This window comes from Phyllostomus discolor, chromosome 4 (genome assembly GCF_004126475.2).
Source record: "Phyllostomus discolor isolate MPI-MPIP mPhyDis1 chromosome 4, mPhyDis1.pri.v3, whole genome shotgun sequence".
In the NCBI taxonomy this organism is placed as follows: Eukaryota; Metazoa; Chordata; class Mammalia; order Chiroptera; family Phyllostomidae; genus Phyllostomus; species Phyllostomus discolor.
In genome coordinates this window covers 108,851,949-108,867,606 of record NC_040906.2, presented here as the reverse complement: position 1 = coordinate 108,867,606, position 15,658 = coordinate 108,851,949, and the positions used below count along the sequence as shown (strand labels likewise).

Below are 15,658 nucleotides of genomic sequence, written 5' to 3'. Positions count from 1 at the left end.
GTGCCCGTAAGACTGTCAGCTGATTTCTCAAAAGAAACCTTGCAGGCAAGAAGCAACTGAAAAGAAGTACTGAAAGGCATGAAAGGTAAGGACCTACATCCAAGATTACTCTATCCAGCAAAGCTATCCTTTAGAGTGGAAGGGCAGATAAAGTGCTTTCCAGATAAGAACAAGCTAAAGGAGTTCATCATCACCAAGCCCTTATTATATGAAATGTTAAAGGGACTCGTTTGACAAAAAGAAGATCAAAACTATGAACAACAAAATGGTAACAAATTCACAACTATCAACAACTGAATCTAAAAAACAAATGAAGCAAACAAGCAAAACTGAAACAGAATCATAGACATGGAGATCACTTGGAGGGAGGGGGAGAATGGGGGAAAACGTGCAAGGATAGAGAAGTACAAATTGGTAAGTAAAAAATAGACAAGAGGAGGTTAAGAAGAGCGTAGGAAGTGGAGTAATCAAAGAACTTACAAGCATGACCCATGGACATGAACTAAGGGAGGGATTGCTGGAGGGAATTGGGGTACCAGGCAGAGGGCACAAAGGGGGAAAAATTGGGACAACTGTAATAGCATAATCAATTAAATATATTCTAGAAAACTTCCAATCGAGAACAGTTTACCTAGAAAAGTTATATTGAACTGAAAAAGTTTTCTAGAGAAGCAAATGCTAAAAGAGCTCATAACCACCAAACTGACCGTAGGAAAAACATTAAAGGGACTTCGTTCATGTGAAAAGTAAGGGCACTGAATAGTAAGAAGAAAACATACGAAAGTATAAATCTCACTGGTAAAGGTAAATATGTAGTAAGGTCAATGGATCAATCACTTTTAAAGTCAGTATAAAGGTTAAAAGACAAAACTAGTAATAATAATTATAATGACAATCATTAGTTAAGTGACACACAAGATAAAAAGGTGTAAAATGTTACATCAAAAACATGAAACATGGGGGAGGGACAGTAACATGTGGAGTTTTAGAATGCATTCACAGTTAAGTTGTCATTAACTTAAAGTAGACTATTATAAACATAATTTGCTGTATATAAGCATTATAATAAACACCTACTGTAGAGACACGGGAGATAAAGAGGCAGGAATCTAAGCATACAACTAAGGAAAGCTGTCAAAGCACAAAGGAAGAAACACCAAGGAATTACAAATAAGCCAGAAAACAATGAACAAAGTAGCAGTAAGTACACCTCTATCAGTAATCAACTTAAATGTAAAGGGACTACATTCCCCAGTCTCAATAGCATCCTGACAGAGTGGCTGAATGGACAAAACAAGATCCCCTGACGTGCTGCCTGCAACAGACTCACGTCAGATGTAACAACACACAGACTGAAAAGGAGCAGAAGGAAAGGTGTCCATGCAAATGAAAACCAGAAGAAATTGAAGTGGCTACACTCACAGCATACAAAACAGACTTTAAAACAAAGACTGTGTTAAGAGACAAAAAGGGCATCACATAAGGATAAGGTGGTCAAGCCAACCAGAGGACACAAGGTTTGTAGACATTTATGCACCCAGCATAGGAGCACCTGCATATATAAAGCAAACATCACACAGACCTAATGGGAGAAATAGACGGCAGGGCAATAGTAGTGGAGAACCTTAATGCCCTGCTTTCACCAGTGGGTAGATCATGCCGACAGAAATCAATAAGAAAACTGGCTTTAAACAACACATTAGATCACATAGACTTAAAGGTACATGCAGAGCATTCCAACCAAAAGCAACAGAATACACATGTTTCTCAAGTGTACATGGAACATTCTCCAGGATAATCACAAGTCAGGCCAAAACACAAATCTTAATAAATTTAAGATTGAAATTATGTCAAGCACTTTTTCATTAATGGTACCAAACTAGAAATCAATTATAAGAAGAAAACTGAAAAATTTACAAATGTGTGGAGACTTAAAAACATGCTACTTAAGAATCAATGGATTAAAAAATATCAAAAGAGAAACTTAAAAATATCTTGAGACAAATGGCAATGGAAATACAACACACCAAAACTTATGAGATGCAGCAACAGCAGTTCTAAGAGGGAAGTGAGTGGCAATAAATGTCTGCATCAAGAAACAATAAATCTGAAAGTAAAACCTCACTTTATACCTCAAGTAACCACAGAAAAGGCCCAAAGTTAGTGGAGAGAAGGAAACAACAAGGATCAGAGCAAAAATAAATGGAGTAGAAACTAAAAAGACAGTAGAAAAGCAATGAAATTAAAAGCTGTTCTTTTAAAAGATAAAATAAATAAACCTTCACCTAGACTCATCACAAAGAGAGGACTCAAACATATAAAATCCGGAATGAAAGTGAGTACATTACAACTGATACTACAGAAATACAAAGTGTAAGAGAACTACTATGAACAACAATATGCCCACAAATTGGTGAACTAGAAAGAATATATCAGTTTCTAGACACATAAAACCTACCCAGACTGAATCAGGAAGAAACAGAAAACTTGAACAGACCAATTACTAGTAAGGACATTGAGTCAGTAATCAAAAACCTCCCAAAAAACAAAAGTCCAGGACCAAGAATAACTGGTGAATTCTACCAAACATTCAAAGAAGAATTAATACCAATCCTGCTCAGACTACACCTAAAAATAAACAGGAGGGAACACTCCCAAACTCATGTGAGGAGGCCACATCACTCTGACATCAAAACCAGACAAGGATGCCACAAGAAAACAAAACTGCAGGCCAACATTCCTGAGGAACAGAGACGCAAAAATCATCCACAAAACACTGGCAACCCGAGTCCAAGCACACGCTCCCATCACCACACACCGTGGTGAAGGGGGACACGAGGGGTGGCTCAGTCCCACAGTTCAGTCAGTGGGTACATCCCCTGAACAAAACCAGGGATAACCATCACACGATCACCTCAGCAGATGCAGGAAAACCACATGACAAAATTCACCATCATGGATGACAAAAACTCTCAAACAGGTGTGCACAGAGGGAACATACCTCAACATATTAAGGCCACATGTGAGCATCCCACAGCTAAAATCATACTCAATGATAAAAAGCTGGAAGATATTTCTTTAAATTCAGAAACAAGACAAGGATGTCCACTCTTGCCACTTTTATTCAAAATACTTTTGGAAGTCCTAGACAGAGCAACTAGTCAAGAAAATGAAAGGTATCAAAATTGGAAAGGAAAAAATAAAATGTCACATTTTCAGTTAACATGAGCTTATTATATGTAGAAAAAAAAACCCTATAGGCGCCATTTAAAAAAGCCTATTGGAACTAATGACCACTTTCAGTAAAACTGTAGGATACTAAATCAAACTACAATTTTTTGTGTGTTTCTATAAATTAATAACAAACTGCCAAAAAGAAATTATGAATAAAATACCAAGGAACAAATTTAACCAAAAAGGTTAAATTCCTGTGCACTGGAAACTATAAGATAGTGATGAACAAAATAAATAAATAGATATTCTATGTTCATAGAATGGAAGAATTAATATTGTTAAAATGTCTATACCACCCAAAGCAATGTACAGATTCAATGCAATCCCAATTAAAATCTAATGGTGCCCTGGCCAGCATCATCCCATACACCAAAACTTTGTGGGATCAATCCCTAGTTGGAACACATATGGGAGGCAACTGATTGATGTTTCTGTTTTGTTGGGAGCTGTCCCTCCTGGTTTCAGGGACTGTAGCCTTTTGTCCCACAGCTACAACTGAGTGAAAAGGCCGTGGGGACATGAGCCATTAAAGAGACAGGACATTACTTCCTGGCAGGACACAGCCCCTGACTCACTCACTTTCTCCTGCTTGGCCTGGCAGATGGCTAGTTAGTCCATGATGGGTAAGATCCCTCAAAGGAGGAGGGACAACCTAAGACAGGCACTGTTGCAAAGGGCCATCAGGGAAGGACTTAGAGGTCTTCAGAGAAGGGGCAGAAAGACCCTCACCCCTTGGTTTTGTCATAGCCTGAGTCCTCAGTCTTTCTGCAAAAGTCTCCTAGTCTCTTGGCTGCTTTGCTCTCTCTGCCTGACTCAGCCTGGGAACTCTGCCAAAGACCTTGTACTGAAACAGACCCCTCTGGCCAGAGAAAGAATATATATACATTGTTTCATCTGAGACCTGCTCTGCCCTGTTGCTATGAAACAGACACTTGAGCTAAAGCCAACCCCTGACCAGAGACAATCCCTAGGTTTCTTCAACTATTATCTGTACATGATGTCAGTTTTTCATGACTGCACCATTTTAGACACTGGTTGATGAGCTTTATGTACATACTATGTATCTCTGAGCTGAACTCAATAAAAATGCAAGCAAGAAGGTATTCAGGACCTTTTTCCTTTGAGGGACTGATCACCTTTCCTCCCCAAGCAAATCACACATTGGACATTTTTACTTCTCATCTGCAACAACCAGGGAGTTCTGCTGGCGGAGCCCCCCCCCCCCCCCCCCCCCCCCACTCTCTCTCTCTCGTCAGTTTTTAAAAATCCATGGTATGTTTCACAGAAATAGAATAAATCATCCTAAAACTTGTATGGAACTACATAAAACCATAAATAGAAAAAAAATCACCTTGAGAAAGAGAACAAGCTAGAAGCATCACATGCCATGATTTCACACTATTGTAAAACTATAGTACCAAAACAGCATGGTATTAACAAAAATACAGACACATAAGTCAATGGAACAGAACAGGAGGCCCAGTTATAACCCACACATACACAGTCAATTAATTTATGAAAAAGGTGACAGAGGACATTACAATGGAGAAAGGACAGCCCTTTCAGTAAATGGTGTTGAAAAAAGTGAACTGCCACATGCAAAAAAAAAAAAAAATGGAACTCAACTGCTATCTTACACCATACATGAAAATCAGCTAAAAATCATATGCAAATGTTAAAAAGTCTTTAACATAACACCTGAAACCATAACACCCCTAGAAGAAAAAACAGAGGGAAAGTTCCTTGATGTAAATCTTGACAATGATTTTTTGGATTTGACGCCAGAAGCAAAGGCAATCAAAGAAAAACAAGTGGGACTGCGTCAAACTCAAAAGCTTCTGCACAGAAAAATGAAAATATCAACAAAATGAAAAGGCAGGCTAGCTAATAGTATATCTGATAATATCAAACACATATACAACTCAATAGAATAAATTCAATTTAAAAAATGGGAAGAGGATCTGAATAGTCTTTTTTTTCACAGATGACTTACAGATGTACAGCAGGTACATGAAAAGACATTCAACGTCATTTATCTGCAGGGAAATCAAGTCAAAACCACAATGAGATACCACTTCATCCCTGTTAGAATGGCTATTGTGAAAAAGACAAGAGATAATAAGCCCTGGCTGGTGTAGCTCAGTGGATAGATTGCTGGCCTGCAAACCAAAGGGTCACCAGTTCAATTCCCAGTCAGGGCACATGCCTGGGTTGTGGGCCAGGTCCCCAGTAGGGGGTTCAGAAGAGGCAACCATACACTGATGTTTCTCTCCTCTTTTTCCTTCCCTTCCTCTCTCTAAAAAAATACATAAATAATTTTTTTTAAAAGACAAGAGATAATAAGCATTAGTGAGGATGTGGAGAAAGGAATACTTGTGCACTGTTTGTGGAAATGTAAATTAGTGCAGGAGCTATGAACAACAGTATGGTGGTTCCCAAAACACTATTAGAACTGCCCTGTGATCCAGCAATTCCACTGTTGGGTACTCACCCAGTGGAGATGAAATCATCCATCTCAGAAAGACACCTCCACCCCATGCCCATGGCAGCGTTACAGCGAAGCTTTGCTTCCCATGGTTTCAGCTACCTAATCAACCGTGATCCAAAACATCAAATGCGGAATTCCAGAAATAAGCAATTCATAGTTTTGAACTGCACACCATTCTGAGCAGCGTGATTAGATCTGTTGCATCCCATTCTGTGGGTCATACCTGTGTCCAGCATACCCTCCTGCCCATCAGTCACCTAGTAGCCGTCAGGGTTATCACTGCTGTGCTACCACAGTGCCTGAGTTCAAGTAACCCTGACTTCACTTCATAATGGCCCCAAAGTGCAACAGTAGTTTAAATCTTATCATAGGTGTGTATATATAAGAAAAGGTGTGTCTAGGGATCAGTACTATCCACAGCTTCAGGCATCCACTGGGGATCTTCAAATGCTTCCCCTTACAAGTAAGCAGGGGCTACCATATTATAAGGAACGGGTCCACTTGGCAATGGCAAATGTAGTCCAGCCCTGTCAGAAAACTGGCAGGTGTGAGTCAGCACATGGGAGCCAGACCCACAGATCAGCTTTCCCATGGGGAACCAGGCTTGCATGTACCTAGGCTGCTTTGAGGCTTGCTTTTGCTAAAACTCCCTCACCCTGAAATGAAGCAGCAAATGTTTACTACACATCTTTAAAGTAACTTCCTAAAGTCTGTTCTAATTCTCCCAAAGATGAAGTGTAACCAGAGCAAATGCTCTTATCATTCCCTTGCATTTGCAACATTTTTTCTTTGTTAATCTGTAGGAAGTAATCAACAACATCCTCTCCTTTGTTGTCTGTGAAAAGTAATCACCTAAAGCAAACCTGAGCATAATGAATGAGAACCTTCTTTGATGTATGCTATTAGAAAGCAATAAAAGCTTGTCCAGGTCAGGGTCGGGGCACTCTCTCACTCAGAGAGTGGCCATGCCGTCCCTTTTCTCCACAGGACTTCTGCAGTAGTCCATGTGCATTTGTTCGTTGCATCCACAACACCACACACCCTGCTGGATGAGTTCTCATCACTGTATGGCCAAGGGATAGATGCAACCTAAGTGTCCACTGGTGGATGAATGTATAAAGAAAATGTGATGTGTGTACATTTATGTATGAATTACAGATATCAGTATATACTTAGATGCAATGGAATATTATTCAGACATGAAAAGAGGAAAGTCTTGCCATTACAACAACATGGATGGAGCCTGAGAGGATTATGCTAAATGAAATAAGTTAGACAAAGAAAGATGAATACTTATTCGTAGAATCTAAATAAATACATAGCCCTGGCTCATGTGGCTCAGTGGATCTAGCGCCGGCCTTTGAAACCAAGGGCCACCAGGTCGATTCCCAGTCAGGACACATCCCTGGGTCTTCAGCCAGGTCCCCAGTAGGGGGTGCATGAGAGGCAACCACACATTGATGTTTCTCTCTTTCTCCTTCCCTTCCCCTTTATTTATCTTTATTTACTTAAAGATAAATGAATTCTTTTTTAAAAATCATTCAATTAATGCATAAATAAGTGAAACAACAAATCAATGTTTCTCTCTCTCTCCCCCCATCTCCCTCTCCCTCTGTCTCTGAAATCAATAAAAGAAAAAAAATTTAAAAGAGAAGATATCAAGTGACTGAACAAGCTCTGCAGAACTTTTTTTTTTTTTTAGGGAGAGAAGGGAGGGGGAGACAGACAGACAGACATCAATGTGCGGTTGCTGGGGGTTATGGCCTGCAACCCAGGAATGTACCCTGGCTGGGAATCAAACCTGAGACACTTTGGTTCCCAGCCCGTGCTCAATCCACTGAGCTACACCAGCCAGGGCTAGAACTTTTTTAAATAACAAAATAAATTATTTAAAGGTGTCCATGTGTGAACAGAAGAGGAAGCAGCTATGATACGTTTTGAAGAAACCAATGAACAAAATGGAAAACAAAACCTAGGAGAGCAGCTAGTTTTATTAGTAGAATAAACAAGTTCAGCAAAGTTGGAGGACACCAGATCAATATACAGAAATCAGTTGTTCAGTTGTATTTCTCTACACTTAGCAATGACCAATACAAAAATGAAAATAAAATTAAGAAAGTAATTTCATTCACACAAGCATCAAAAAAGGATAAAATACTTAGGAGTAAATTAAACCAAAAAAAAATTAAAAAGTACAGACTTACACACTGAAAACTACAAAACATAATTTAATCTTTTTAGGTTGTTATAGAAGTTACATTACATAGTCATGATTGATTAAATAATTGGTCATGGGTGATTAAACTCAATCTCCAGGCTCTCTCCCATCTCAGAAGGACAGAGGGGGCTGCAGTTTCAACCCTTCAATCAAGGTGGTTCCCCCAGCAAGCAGCTCCCCCACCCTTAGGGTCTTTCCAAAAGTCACCTCATTGACACAGTCTGGAGTGATTGAAATGGATTTGTTATGAATAACAAGATACTCCTTTTTAAAATCTGGGCAGACTCAAGATGGCAGCACAGGCAGACATGGCTCACCTCTTCACACAACCACATCAAAATTACAATGAAAATATAGAACAACCATCACTCAGAACCGACAGAAATCGAGTTGAATGGAAGCCTGACAACTACGGAATTAAAGAAACCACATCCATGCAGACTGGTAGGAGGGGTGCAGATACACAACAGGCTGATCCCTCACCCACGTGTGGTGGATAAAAATTTGGGAGGGAGATCTTGGGAGTGAGGGGTCCCAGTCCCACACCAGTTCCCCTAGCCCAGGGTTCCAGAGCGAGAAAGATAAGTCCCCAACTTCCAGCTGCAAAAACCACCAGGGTCATTGGAGGAAACTGCTGGAGCCCAAAGCAGTTCCTCTTAAAGAACCCACACGCAGACTCACCTACTCAGACTCATTCCCTCTGAGCTCCAGCACCAGGTTAGCCGCTTGAAAGGCACCAGTGGTGTACAGGGAGAAACTGAAGTGTCTGGCATCAAGGGGAGCAGAGGCCATTATGCCTTTCCTAACTCTTCCCCGACCAGAGCCGGCAAGCTGGTGTCATTATCTGAGACTCCATCAACCAGCCTAACACTATTTGACCACCTTGGAGATTCCCAGAGACTCCATCCATCCCAGCTTACAGGCCCACCCAGGCTGCTTTTCCACATAAATGACTGGTCTTGACTCATGCTTCCCAACTTCCTAAATCCTATCAAACAAGCAATGGCTGCCCTCAGTGAGCCTGGCACTAGCAGCAGCTAGCCTTGTTGCACAGCATGGCTTTGCCTGGGACTCTCCAAGCCCAGCACAAGTAGCAGCCATCTCAGATTGCTGTACAGCTCAGAAAGGGCAGCCCAGGCAAAACAAGGTGGGGGCTGACCTTGGCCTGTACCATCCAGGAAACCCCAGGTCCACTGCACCCGTTGGAGCCCTATAGATCATGTCAGAGCACCACCACCCTGCTCCTGCACAGCTGATCCTCCACAGAGGGCAGATGTTGGTGGTCAGTGGTCACAGCCAGCCCTTGCAGCTGACTGGCCTAGATAAATCCTTCCCATTGACCTGCCAACAGCAGCCAAGGCTCAACTGTAAGAGGAGGGTGTACTCAGCCCACAGGAAGGGCTCATCTCAAGTACCCAGCTTGGGTGATAGGGCAGGCTATGCCATTGGATCCTACAGGACACTTACTACATTAGGCCACTCTACCAAGACACAGAGTCAAAGCAGCTCTGTCTAATACATAAAAACAAACACAGGGAAGCTGCCAAAATGAGGAGACTAAGAAACATGGCCCAAATCAAAGAGCAAATCAAGACTCCAGAAAAAGAGTTAATGAAATGATGATAAGCAATCTATCAGATACAGAGTTCCAAACACTGGTTATAAGGATGTTCAAGAAATTTAGTGAAGACTTCAGCAGCATAAAAAAGACCCAGTCACAAATGAAGGATACACTAATTGAAATAAACAACAATTTACAGGGAAACAACAATAGAATGGATGAGGCCAAGAATCAAATCAATGATTTGGAACATCAGGTAGCAAAAAACAACCAATCAGAAAAACAAGAAGAGGGAAGGAGGTGGGTTTGGCTGGGGTGGCATGGGAGTGATGGGGAGAAAATGCGGACAACTGCAACTGAACAACAATAAAGTAATTAAACACACACACACACACACATCAAGTGTCGCAGGGCCATCCGCTCTCAGAGGGTGTAGGCAAGAACCCATCCCCTGACCCTCTCCTGGCTTCTGGTGCTCCCGGCAATCCTTGTCTTGTAGACACATCGCTCCGATCTCTGGCTCTGCCACAGCACAGGCTCTCCCTGAGCGACTGTCTTCACACGACAGTTCCCCCTCCTCACAAGAACACCAGTCACATTGCAACACAGGAATAGACCCACCCCAACAACCTCATTGTAACTTGACTGCATCTGCAAAACCCTCTCTCTAACTGAGCTCCCAGTCCGAGATACTGGGGGCTAGGACATCAATATATTTGGGGGAAACACAGTCCAAACCATACCACCCCCAAATCCAAAAAGACCTACAAAGCATCAGGCCTCATATTTAGTCATAGGTAGTACAAGGTATAACATACACCTTTAAAGAAATTACTAATTTGCTCAAATCACTGGATCCCCCTAATTTTACTGAGATGGCAAGTGCCTACATTTATGGGCCATTCCCGCCCAATGGATTGCTTCCCTTACTAAGGAATTGAAAGTGCTTACTGCAACCTGCTCCTTAGATCCAATCAGAGTAACATCATCAGCAGAGTACATGTTCTGTGAGACAGGAGAAGGACCGAAACCTCCGCAGACCAGATCACGAGAGAGTCCGAGGATGGGCAGAGCCTGCAGTCAGGGCTGTGCAGAGGTACCGCGCACGGTGAAAGCACACGCACACTGGCGACACCGAACTCGCAAGTCATCACAGAGAGGAAAATCGTTTGCCAGACCAATGTAGCAGCAGGACCAAGGGCTACGCTCATTTGCTCCAATAAAGAGATCTCATCTGCAACAGATTATGTTTACAATGAATTACAGAAATTCCCTAAAAGCCATTGCCTTTTGCAGAAGCCAACAGGTGAGATGAATGGGGGTGTCGCAGGTATCCTGAGTACAGCATTCCTTTCAGTTCCTATCCAGATGGGAGGGGAAGTTGTGGGCTCCTTCCTGTGGTCCCTCACACCGTAATAGCCTTATTCGGTGTTCCCCTGAGCCAGTTCGAGGATTCAGCCACCGGCCAAGCGTTCATTGAGGAACTTGGGAAGTAACCACAGGATGGGTCTGTGATCCCACTGGCTAAACTTTAGCTAAAATTCCATTTATCATCTGACCAGCATAAGCCCCTACTGGCTTTTTTGATTACCAGGAATTAATGACAAATCATGACAGTATCTAGTAATCTCCAAAAATTCTGAGAGTGTCCTCTTCCTCGAGACACAGTTACCTGAGTAAGTGGTGCAGGGTCCCTTGAGAGAACCTTTGGGGAAGATTTATACTGTGTGCTTATGAGATGTTGCAATGTCCTGTTCAAGGGGACCCTGGCCTCAGTTCAGGCCACCTACCTATTTTATTCCTAGGGACACCCCAGTCCATTAGCCACCCTCAAAACCTGTGCATCAAACATTCCGATCACCATCCTCTGACGCCCATTGAAACTCTGGGCACTAAATGCTGCCACTTGGCCTCTCCTGTCCCAGGACTCCAGCGAGCATCCGGGGGGATGGGTCTCCCCGGCTGCTCCTGAGCTGTGGGAAACAGCCAGCATGAGCTCATCAGGGGCACTGGTACCCCCCTGGATGTCGTATTTCTAATGCCCCATGTTGGCTGCATCCTCTGGGGACGCAATAACGAAGGGATGTGCAGGTCACACGCGACAAATCCACTTCACGTTTCTTCCTTCGTGTGCTTTTGGATTCCTTCTACGTCATTCCAGGGACTTCCTAGCACCTCGGCTTCACCCAATGGAGCTCTTCACTGAGTCCAAGTTACAGTCAATCAGCAAAGCAAACTGCTGCCTCCTCTCCCAGCGGCACGCGCCAACGGGCAGAGCTGGACTGCAGGGAAAACGGCCGGAAGGCCCTCCCCTCCACCTTTTGCAGTGTGACTTCACAGCCACGCCCTCTGAGAGGCGGGGTCTGTTTCTCCCTCCCTTGTGTCCAGGTTGGCCTGTGATGTGCTGTGACCAACAGATCATGGCAGACATGATTTTGTGGGTGTCCTGAGCCTGGGGCCCCAAAGGCCTTACAGCTTCCCCCCTCCCTTTCGTGCTGCCCCCAGACTGTCAGGGGAAGGAGCCAGGACAGACCTCCTGGAGGACGAGAGGCCGCGTGCAGACAGTCCCAACTGGTGGCCAGCACCGACAGGCCCGCTATCTTGGGTCATCCATCCAGCCCAGACAAGCCACCAGACGACTGCCACCACACGGATGATCCCAGGGGAGACCAGCAGAAGAATCGCCGAACTGAACTGAGCCAAATCCCCAAGCCACAGAATCATGAAAAAATAAAACGGTTGTTGTTTCATGCCACTGAGCTATGGCAGCAGCAGAACACTGGGGCACACTGGGGGTTCAATCCCCATTTGGAGCACATAGAGGAGGCAACCATTCGATGTCTATCACATCTGTCTCTCTCTCTCTCTCTCTCCCCCCGAGCTCTCCTTCACTGCCTCCCTCCTTTCCTCTCTCTCTTAAAGCAATGAAAAACTGTCCTCAAGTGAGGATTAAAAAAAAGATTTATGGCTGGGCTGGTGTTACAGAGAAGGGTAGTGAGTCAGGTGCTAAACTCTTCAAAGAATGAGGAGGGCCCAGTGCCCAGACGTCTGCAACAAAAGTATTGTTAAATAGCATGAGATTTAACCCTGACTGGTGTGGCTCAGTGGGTTGAGTGCCGACCTGGGAACCAAAGGGTCACTGGTTCTATTCCCAGTCAGGGCACATGCCTGGGTTGAGAGCCAGGTCTCCCGTAGGAGGCACATGAGAAACAGCCACACATTGATATTTCTCTTCCTCTCTTTCTCCTTCCCTTCCCCTCTCTCTAAAAATAAATTAAAACATTTTAAAGTAGCATAATATTTAAAGCTGGGAGTGAATTTGGGGAGAAGAGTGAAAGGTCATGTTCTGGAAGTGGAGGAAAAACATCACCAACCCCACCTCCTGGCCCAGTGGCAGAGGCACGAGGGAGAGAACTCATCTACCGTTGGAGCTTGTAGTGGAGGGAGCAGGGTCCTCAGGGAGAGGCAGTTTCCAGAAGAGCTGAGGCTGAAGGAACTCTTCATAGAAGACAGATCCTAGGGCCCCTCCCAGGCCTCAAGAGGGATCCACGGAGAGTTTCAGGAGTTAGGGGGTGGGAGACGGCATGAGCACAGGGAGAGGGGGGCAGATGGGGATCAGATGCAGGGAGAAGGCTGCCCAGAGGTAAGCAGAGATAGAAGGTGTAACCAGATTAGTCCTGGTATCCGCGGCAGAGCTGTGGTGAGGCTGCATGCTGGCGAGGCCGGCAGGGGGAAAAGCGGGTGCAGAGAAGCACATGCAGACACACAATGCAGAAACAGCCCTGTGTGTGCGGGGTGGGGGTGTCCTGTCAGAGCGGTCATCTGGGTGGCCCACTCTTCAAGTCTGGCCAAGGACATGGAGACAATAGGCGTGTCCAGAACTCTGACTCCTGACAACACCTTTCCAAGAATTATTATTTTCTTTAAAGTCAGCGACTCAATACCAGAAGAACCAATCTGCTTAAAAAGTGGGCAGATCCCTGGCCGCGTGGCTCAGTTGGAGCGTCATCCCAGACACCAAAAGGTTGACTGCAGGTTTGACCCCGGGTCAGGACGCACACCCAGGTTGTGGGTTCAATCCCCAGTTGGGGCGTGTATGGGAGGCAACCAATCAATGCTGCTCTCTTATATTGCTGTTTCTCCCTCTCCCCCCATCTTCTCTCTCTAAACTCAATAAATATATCATTGGGTGAGAATTAAAATATAATAATACTAAAATAAAAAGTGGGCAGAGGACCTGATAGACACTACTCCAAAGAGGACATACAGATGGCCTACAGACATATGAAAAAATGCTCAACATCACTAATCATCAGGGAAATAAAAATTAAAACCACAGTGAGCTATCACCTCACATCTGTCAGAATGGTTATTTTCTTTTTTATTCAATGTTTTATTTCTTTATTTTTAGAGAGAGGGGACAGGAGGGAGAAAGAGAGGGAGAGAAACTCTCTCACATGCAGAGCAAGGGATACATTAACTGTTTGCCTCTCACACACCCACAACAGGGTACCTGGCTCACATCCCAAACATGTGCCCTGACTGCGGATCAAACAAGGGACCTTTTGGTTGGCAGGCCAGCACTCTATCCACTGAGCCACACCAGCCGGGGCAAAATGGCTATTTTCAATAAACCAACAAACAACAAGTGTTGGTGAGGGTGTGGAGGAAAGGGAGCCCTCATGCACCATTGGCTGAAATGAAGACTTGTGTAAACACTATGGGAAACAGTATAGAGGTTTTTCAAAAAATTAAAAATGGATCTTTACACACGTTAGTCAAGCTGGTGGCGCTCGGGAGGCTAGTCGCTGCAGTCACTGTTAGTGATTTTGTGGCCCGAGTCTGCTGGACCGAGACCTGAAAGACAGCCACAATGGCCAAAAATGGTGATGAAAAAATGGCTGCTCTGGAGGCTAAAATCTGTCATCAAATTGAGTATTATTTTGGTGACTTAAATTTGCCACGGGACAAATTTTTAAAGGAACAGATCAAACTGGATGAAGGCTGGGTACCTTTGGAGATAATGATAAAATTCAATAGGTTAAACCGTCTAACAACAGACTTTAATGTAATAGTAGAAGTATTGAGCAAATCAAAGGCAGAATTCATGGAGATAAGTGAAGATAAAACCAAAATCAGAAGATCTCCAACAAACCCCTCCCTGAAGTGACTGATGAGTATAAAATGATTGTAAAAAACAGATCTGTTTATATTAAAGGCTTCCCTACTGATGCAACCCTTGATGACATTAAAGAATGGTTAGAAGATAAAGGTCAAGTACTAAATATTCAGATGAGAAGAACATTGCACAAAGCATTTAAGGGATCAATATTTGCTGTGTTCGATAGCATTGAGTCTGCTAAAAAGTTTGTGGAGACCCTTGGACAAAAGTACAAAGACACAGATCTACTTATACTTTTCAAGGAAGATTACTTTGCAAAAAAAAATTGAAGAAAGAAAGCAAAATAAAATGGAAGCTAAATTATGAGCTAAACAAGAGCAAGAAGAAAAACAAAAGTTAGCAGAAAATGCCGAAATTAAATCTCTAGAAGAAAAAATCGGCTGCTTGCTGAAATTCTCGGGGGACCTAGATGATCAGACCTGTAGAGAAGATTTGCACATCCTTTTCTCAAATCATGGTGAAATAAAATGGATAGACTTTGTCAGAGGATCAAAGGAGGGAATAATTCTATTTAAAGAAAAAGCTAAGGAAGCACTGGATAAAGCCAAAGATGCAAATAATGGTAACCTACAACTAAGGAACAAAGAAGTGACATGGGAAGTACTAGATGGAGATGTGGAAAAAGAAGCATTGAAGAAAATCATAGATGATCAGCAAGAATCCCTAAACACATGGAATTCAAAAGGTCGCAGATTTAAAGGAAAAGGAAAGGGAAATAAAGCTGCCCAGACTGGGTCTGCTAAAGGAAAAGAACAGTTTCAGGGCAAGAAGACTAAATTTGATAGTGATGAGGAACGTGATGAAAATGGTGCATCTGGGCCAGGAAAAAGAGCGAGAGAAGAAACAGACAAAGAAGAACCTGTAGCAAAACAGCAGAAAACAGAAAATGGTGCCAGAGACCAGTAGTTTAGTAAAAAACTTTTTATCATTTAATTAGGTTTTCAGCTGCTTTTGTCTTCGGAGGCTTTAAAAAAA

At 43.3% G+C, this 15,658-nt stretch overlaps 1 pseudogene; it reads left to right on the top strand.

Moving 5' to 3' along the window:
- Positions 1-14,273: 14,273 nt before the first annotated feature.
- Positions 14,274-15,604, top strand: LOC114494230 (annotated as a pseudogene).
- Positions 15,605-15,658: the final 54 nt, after the last annotated feature.